The sequence below is a fragment of the Pollicipes pollicipes genome, unplaced genomic scaffold, assembly GCF_011947565.3.
Source record: "Pollicipes pollicipes isolate AB1234 unplaced genomic scaffold, Ppol_2.1 Scaffold_3447;HRSCAF=4054_pilon_pilon_pilon, whole genome shotgun sequence".
NCBI lineage: Eukaryota > Metazoa > Arthropoda > Thecostraca > Pollicipedomorpha > Pollicipedidae > Pollicipes > Pollicipes pollicipes.
In genome coordinates, this window is record NW_023596297.1 from 4106395 (window position 1) to 4114266 (window position 7872).

A 7872-nucleotide genomic window follows, 5' to 3' on the forward strand; every position below is an offset into this window, starting at 1 on the left:
CTCATAGCACAACCTGTGCTCCACAACAGCGTTCCTGTAATTGACCGTTTATAACTAAGACACTCCTGCTGGCTTTAGTCCACGTAGGATAACCACCAGGAAGGAGATATAGATGCATTGATGTTTCCGCTACATGTCTTAATCGACCCGAATATGAGTAGTAATGATAAAGGTATGTAAAGGCAAGTTTCGATAAACATATGTTTTTGAAACAGCAATACACCAATATCTCAATTCTTCTGGTTATTCTATGAAGAACTGGGCTAACAGTGCTGTCTAATCTAAATGTATAATGTTCCTGGCAAATGCAGTTAACAACTTACAGAAACAATGGTTTGTCACATTACCCAACCAGGAAATGAATGTTTGCCCATCGTGGTGATTTCGAGTCAGCCTTTTAAGGATATGCTCTATCTTTTGCATGCCGCAACACTTTCATAATGGCATTGCTTTGCGCGATAAATTACCTGCTGACACAACTTGTGTAGATGGCAGCCAAGCAATGGACTTGCCTGGAAGCTCCTCTGCTGAAGATCGCCAGGCAACCCGGATCCTACAGAAGATCCACTGAAGATCCCACAACAACCCGTCCCAGCTGACGCAGTGCCACATTTTAGAGAAAACAATCATTCCAACACTAAGTAAACCACCGCGTCACTTGCAGGTCTGAAAAGTTTGCTCGTCAATTTATCGCGTTTTTCTGACGCGGTTTTGTGTTCTTAGTAGCTGCTGATTTGGTGTCTTCCTCCCGATGTTACCATGCTTGTTTTTCAGGGAAGTATCGGGACGTGTTTGCGTGCCATGCCAAGCTTACCTGCTGTTCGTGATCGCTCAGCAACAGCTTTCTCTCATTTATTCTGCGTCGCGGTAAGCGTTCTCCTATTAGCCGACTTGACAAGCTTAGGACCCCTTCCGGTGTTAACTTCCGAACGACTACTTTTCACTTCGGGCATATAGACTTCTCCAAGGCTGCAGCTTAGTTGATCCAAAATTCCTAACTGACTATTCGGTATTAGCCTCAGGAACCTCACAAAGGCCGCTATCTTGAACGATGTTTAGACTGGCACTTGTGTCGAAAATAAGCATAGGTACCTTATTACACTAGCCGATTTACCACAGTGGACTTGATAACAATGCGACAAAGCGGTATAGATCGTGTTCATCGAGCTCACTCACGTATGGTTCCCCTTTCTGATGGTTCGCCTCCTCCCACGATAGAAGGTACTCAACGCCTTCCACGTAGTCCTCTGAGATGGCGTGAAGAAGCGAGTCCTGAAAGGCACAGTTGGTTGCATATTGAAAGGAAACGAGTGGAACAGCAACTGTGTCAAGAGAAAACACCTTTGATGGTGAGCCTGATTTCCTTTGCAAGAATTGTTGCTCGCCTTACAGTTGCGACAATACCGCACAACGATGCAGCATTAAGGTGCAGTGCTCATCTAGTAACGTTACAGTGTAACAAGCCTAAGCATCCGACGCACAAAGGACATTTTGATCATGCCCTTGGCTGGTTGGGGATGAAAGGTTTCTTGAACGATCACACTTCCTTTGCTCTAGAAACCGAGCATCTGGAAAACGTCTTTGGCAGGCCCAACTTCAACAATCACAACCTCATCAGAAATAATCACCAAAGGGGCTACCATGAAATCACTATGCTGCAAAGTACCTTCCACCTTCAGGTGAACACTCACTTGCGTGGGAGGCAGTGTCGACGAATGCGCTACAACGTAATGGCATTGGACTACAATATGAGTTGCCGAGCAGTATGAGGCGGAGGTGCCTGTTGCTGGTGAGTGACTTATCCGCGGCTCCGCCCACCGTTTGAGGCGGAGGTGTCTGTTGCTGGTGAGTGACTTATCCGCGGCTCCGCCCACCGTTTGAGGCGAAGGTGCCTGTTGCTGATAAGTGGCTTATCCGCGGCTCCGTCCCACCGCTTAAGGCGGAGTTGCCTGTGGCTGATGAGTGGCCTACCCACGCCTCCACCCCGCCGTTTGAGGTGGAGGTGTCTCTGGCTGATGAGTGGCTTACCCGCGGCTCCACCCCGCCGTTTGAGGTGGAGGTGTCTCTGGCTGGTGAGTGGCTTACCCGCGGCTCCACCCCGCCGTTTAAGGCGGAGGTGACCGCGGCTGAGGAGTGGCTTACCCGCGGCTCCACCCCGCCGTTTAAGGCGGAGTTGCCCGCGGCTGAGGAGTGGCTTACCCGTGGTTCTGCCCCGGCGTTCAGCAGCAGTTCCATCATCTCCTGAACACAGACAAGCACAAAGCCGTCAACTCTTGACAAATGCACACGACTCTGCTGCTTCTAGAAATAAGCATATTTCATTTTGCCATTGTTGTTATGTTCTTGTTATGTCCCATTTTGTTTTTTTAGTTTATTCGCTTTATTTTTAAGCATATGCTCGTTTGTAATCTGCTGAATGTGCGCAAGTTTTTGGCGGTAAGTCTGAGAAGTGGTAGAAAAAAGTAGATGGTCAGTAGCCTGCGATTTTTTGGTGAAAAATAAACAATTGAGCATCATAGGAATCCCTCGGCTCGCATCTAGGAGAAAGGTGGAACAGGCCGTTTAGGCATATTCCGATGGTTAAACCCTTGTTTCTCACCGTAAATGACCTGTCTTCATACACACCATCCACGAATTATGTTACGCATTCTGTACCTTTTCCCACCCTCTTTCACCCCTGGTCACGCACTGGTTACGCTGCACGAACCTCCTCCCGCTGGTTACACTGTGTTTAGCGAAAGGCCCCAAAAAAGTAACGTCCTTTTGGCATGTAATTGATCTAGATTAAGCAGCGAGCTCCTTGTAATGAGAGAAATACATTGCAAGGAGAAATCCGTGATCTGGGTGTAAGGATTTATCTTGCTTTTTAGATAAGCATGATTTGCAGCCACGCCCGAGCTCAACGTTACGCTCTGCAAAACGACCTTCTCCCTTTTACGTTACGCCTCTGTAACTTTCCATCAAAATGTTGCTTTGATCCCTCCCTCCATGCGTAACGTAATTTATGGACGACGCTCAACGTGATATCCGATGGGCGGCTGAATCGCCCTATTTCGATCGCTGTTTGTTATTGAGCGACCCTTAGCTGCACTATAACTGACGTGTCAGAAACGGATGAGTCGGTACGCTGTCATGCAGAACAGTTACGGCGCTCAGGGGGCCGGCCGACCGGCATCCCTTCACGGGGCACGCGAGCACCGTCGGACCCCATCGGTCACGAAAGGGCGCGCACTGGTCTGATCTGCACTCATCTGAGGTCGAGGTAACACCTCACGCTGGGTGAAAGGCAAAACATATCTCATGGGAGCTCTATCATGGTGATAGCTACGAGCCCGATGATGCAGACACGGTTGCTAACTTTTGTTTATCATCAGCTTCAGGCATCACTATGCGATGTAATCACGTTAAGAGTTCTCTCCCATTGAGAAAAACCGCCCGGGTGGCCAGCTGAATACCCTACTCTCGGGTAGGGGTCAATACGACTCCCAAGATCTCGAGAGCTAAGATTGATAAAGATACCATATTCACAGGATAGGTTTGTGTGTACAAGAACTCATTTGTGTAAGAATCGGAGGATGCGGGATGATGAAATTCGGGCCAAATAAGGTCAAACTAGGTCAAATTTTATACTGGTGTTCAACGTACTCCTAGACCTTCTCATATAAACGCCTTGAACATGGTTCCCTGCTCTAAGCGAAAGATCGGTGGTGTGCATTTAAGGTCGATGAACTTTCTGATTTTAAGAAGATCATAGTGACCAAAATTCTACGGAACTGTTTTGGTTTTTGCATTTTAATCGGTGTCAATGATGCTAGGCTTTATGTTCCGAAAAAATGTCATAAAATAATCTTAGTTTAGATCAGTGCCTACTTGGACCTTTAACAGGTCCATGGAAGATGTCTGTTGCGGTCTCTGTCACTAATAAGTTCGAATGAACACCAAAAAACATCCAAAAAACAGGCTCTTGAGGAGAAAAGCAGGTTGGTTTGTCCTTGGTCTGAGTTCATAGTTGACCCTATGCCAATCGGCTTTATTTCAATCGCAAGTTTAGTTGCTGTATTCCTTAAGAAACTATTTCAGTAATGTATGGCTTCGTCTCACACTTCCTTGTCGCATCAGACTGAACGATTCCCTGGAAGTTGCCTTCGCTGACAACCACGGTCTGACTTTGACCTGCCATAGGTCAGCAACCTTAATAGATACATCTTCGGAGCAAGAACATCCGCTCCTTAATCGCCTACACCTATGCAAAGTTTGCATGGCTCCGCCATGCCGTTCGGGAATTATTTTGTAAAACGCTCGCCCTACCCGGGCGCGTGATAACGACGTGCCTATACTCGCATGGCGAAAAAGTCCACCATCCGCTACCAACAGCAGTCACAAGGGCGTCGAGAAAAACAATACAAACAACATCGCAAGACCTGGCACCTATCGGCTCGCTGCTAAGCGGAAAGTTCGATGAGAACTGATAATACATGTTAGAAACAAGCTTCAGGAGGGGGGGGGGGGCAACTTGCTCCCCAGAAGGTTTTTTTCCGGAATTGTTTCCGAACGGTGCGGCGCGGCCGCGCCAAACTTTGTACGGATGCGGTTGCTTGGTATGCAAAATTCAGATGTACCTTGTAAGGTCGCTGACCTATGGCTGGCCAGAGTCAGGCCATTGGTTCAGTGAAGACAAGTTTTAGGCAATCGCTCAATCTGATACAACAAAGAAGTGTTAGACAAAGCCATGCATTTCTGAGATAGTTTCTTAGGAAACACAACTGAATGAACAAATTCCATTGACCTAGGGTCAGGTATGGTCAGACCGAGGCCGACACCAACCCGTTTTATTGCTCTAAATCTTGCTCTAGGGGGAAATTTGTGGTGCTCGTTTCGAATTTGTTGATAACCGGAACCGTATGATGTATTTTCAATGGACTTCTTTCACGTCAGAGTAGGTCACTGACATAACATGATCCAGTTCAATTTTGTTAATATACTGTCTAGCGTAATCTTTGACGCTTATTCCACTGCAAAACTCAAAGCGGTCTTACATAATTTTAGACAAGGTGACCTTCCAAAGGTTAAACAAGGTTACTTACCTTAAATGAGCACTAAATTGACCTTTGCTTAAAACAGACATTTAGGTTCTGGATGTACTTTTAAGACACACCTGGAATTTTACCATGTTTGGACTACTTTGACTCAAAGATCATGACCAAGGAGCAACAGATTTCCACACACCTGAGTTCACGTACGGGCCAATACATCTTGTGAATTTGGTGTATTCAGCTTCCTTACTTTTTGATGTCTCAGAGGCGCCAAATGCCCCCCCCCCCCCTCTCTCTCTCGAGCGAAGGCTCTTCAACCGGCCACCCGGGTTCGTGTTAACTGAAGCAGTCGTGACACCACGGCTTCCAAATGCCTGACCTGGTTTTCATTGTCGATGGCAATGACGAGCGCCGTGCGACCCAGAGGGTCAGTGCAGTTGATGTTGATCTTGTTGTTCAGCTTGGTCCTCTCCAGATCACTGAGGGAGTGCCCGGTACGTCGGTCAGACACCGCGGATCATTCTTCCTGCTGATTGGTTTTGAGGTAGGTAGGTTAGTTCTTACGCTAACGCCCTTCTTGGCAAAGGTAATAATGATCTAATAAAGGTCTATCGCGTTCGCCGAAATGACATACATGGTTTCCTCTTTCTGTTTTCTTGTCATGTATTCCGTCAGATCCGCTACCCGCTTACTTTTTGGGTATGGCGTACCTATATACCATAAGAAAGACAGTGTATTTGTCTGTATTTGCTGTGGCTGTCATAAAAGCCAAATGCCAGCCTGACTTATTGTACCAGCATCGGATGCGAAGATTGCAGTGTTTCGTACAAGATCCCCGCATTTGGTTTCGATATTGTCTCACATGCCAATATGAGCAGTCGTCATGCAGCTCAGCCCTCCACACCACGGGCAAATGTCTTGTGATTACGACTATTGATCTTCACCACTAGCGTTCAAGGAAAAACAGAACCGCGTACAAGTAGTCATGCTCCCATTATAGAACAAAACCGACCGTGCCTTACAGGTCAATGCGTTGAACCTTCAGCAGATGAACCAACATCGTTTATCTCTATTATGGCCTGAAAACAGCGTTAACCATTCACGCGTCCAAACTTCTCGGTTCATGCAGGGCATAATCGGAGGTGAGGAGGTGAGTTCAGGAGGTGAGAACGACCAGGGCCGTGGCGGCGACCTCGACCGCCGGTCGGCACTACCGGTTGTGACCGGTAGGCGGCAGGCCACTCACTGGGCGACGGAGGCGACATCTCCACGTTCGGCGAACAGCAGGAAGCGTTTCTCCTCAGAGGAGAGCTCGTGGTCGATGACGGGGTCGAGGCCGTCCTCGGGGGTCTGCGGTCGAGTCTCGCCCGACTCCTCGCCTAGCTCCGGGTCCCCCATGGCGCCGCAGGCTGCCGGCGTTCGGACACCGGCCAACTTTGTCATTACTAGTCAGGGATGCTGCAGCCGGCGCAAGCTGCCTACGGGGATGGCTTAACGAACGTTGCACAGCGCCGCGGGCTACACACAGCGCTCACGTCTACAAATGCACCGGGCACGCTGCGCACATCTTCCGCGCAAGGCGAGCCTGGTTCCGGCAGCCTTGAGACACGTCTCCGTCAGCCATAAGGTTTGTGCGGAATGGCTTCAGTCGCAATGATCATATTTCCACGCTCAGAGGCATCAGCCTGGTATGGTGCGCTGAATATATGGAAACGTGTTCCAGTGCCACGCCGATACCGGCTATACGCGAACGGACGCGTCGTTAGCTTTGCCTGCTTTTGTTGATCGCCGCAAAACCAAAAATCGATTCGGGCCATGAGCTTGTTATCACGTTGGCTGCTACAGGGTAGGCGTATATGGATTATTTAAGAGGCAACCACTGATGAGACGGCACAAAGTCACCAGATATAAGCTCCGATGAGTTTGGAGCCCGGAGACCCTCGGCCGGTACGATCTGCGTACAAATCTGGGGCTAGCAGAACCAATCGCTACACAAGTGACCTGTACAGTCAGACCCGACGGATATGCACGCAGAATCGAGAGGCAGTCGGCAGGTGCAAGGGTGCACAGGGAGGAGAAATTGCTCGCCATTTGGGAGACACTCAGGGCTAGGAATTTGCTATCTGGGAGGCATCTAGTTCTGAGAGTCTGCCATTTAGGACGTGTTCAGAGTTGAGGGTCTGCTATTTGAGGGGGGGGGGGGGGGGTATCCAGAAAGTCTGCTATTTGGAAGGCATCCAGATCTGAGAGTCCATTATTTGGAAGGCATTCAGTGCTGAGAGTCTACTTTTTGGGAGGCATTTAATGCTGGGAGTCTGCTACTTGGGAAGCATTCAGTGCTAAAAGCCTGTTATCTGGGAGGCTTTCAGAACCGATTCTGCTACCTTGGAGGCATCCAGAGCTGAAAGTTTGCTATTTGGGGGCATGCGAAGCTGAGAGTCTGCTCGCAGCACTGCGGTCAGATCTCTGCATTACCAATGCTGCGCAGCCCACAGTCTCTGAAGTCCGTCGCAGCGCCCCACGCCTAAAAGTCTCCTGAGGTGAACGTGACCAGCTTTGATCCCGCCAGCTCCGCGGCGGACCCCTGCCACCAGCGGCTAACCTGCACGGGGAGGAGCGTGGGCCGCCGCGCACCGCTCGCCGCCCTCGCTGCGCCTCCGCCCCGGACGACCGGCCGGCGTCGGTCTGCGGCGCTGGCCGGCCTCGGCACACCAGGGAAGCCCGATGGCCACTTCAGGGGCTTCCGGCCTTGGAGGGCTGTCAGGGACTGCGCACTCGCCGCCGATCGATCGAGCCGGTCACGGACAGGTTCACCGTGTGACGCTCCTTATGAGGAGGT

The 7872-nt window shown here is 49.7% G+C and overlaps 1 pseudogene; it reads right to left on the bottom strand.

The window, feature by feature from the left end:
- Positions 1-7670, bottom strand: part of LOC119091502 (transient receptor potential protein-like) — a 28344-nt pseudogene extending 20674 nt beyond the window's left edge.
- Between the last annotated feature and the right edge of the window lie 202 nt (positions 7671-7872).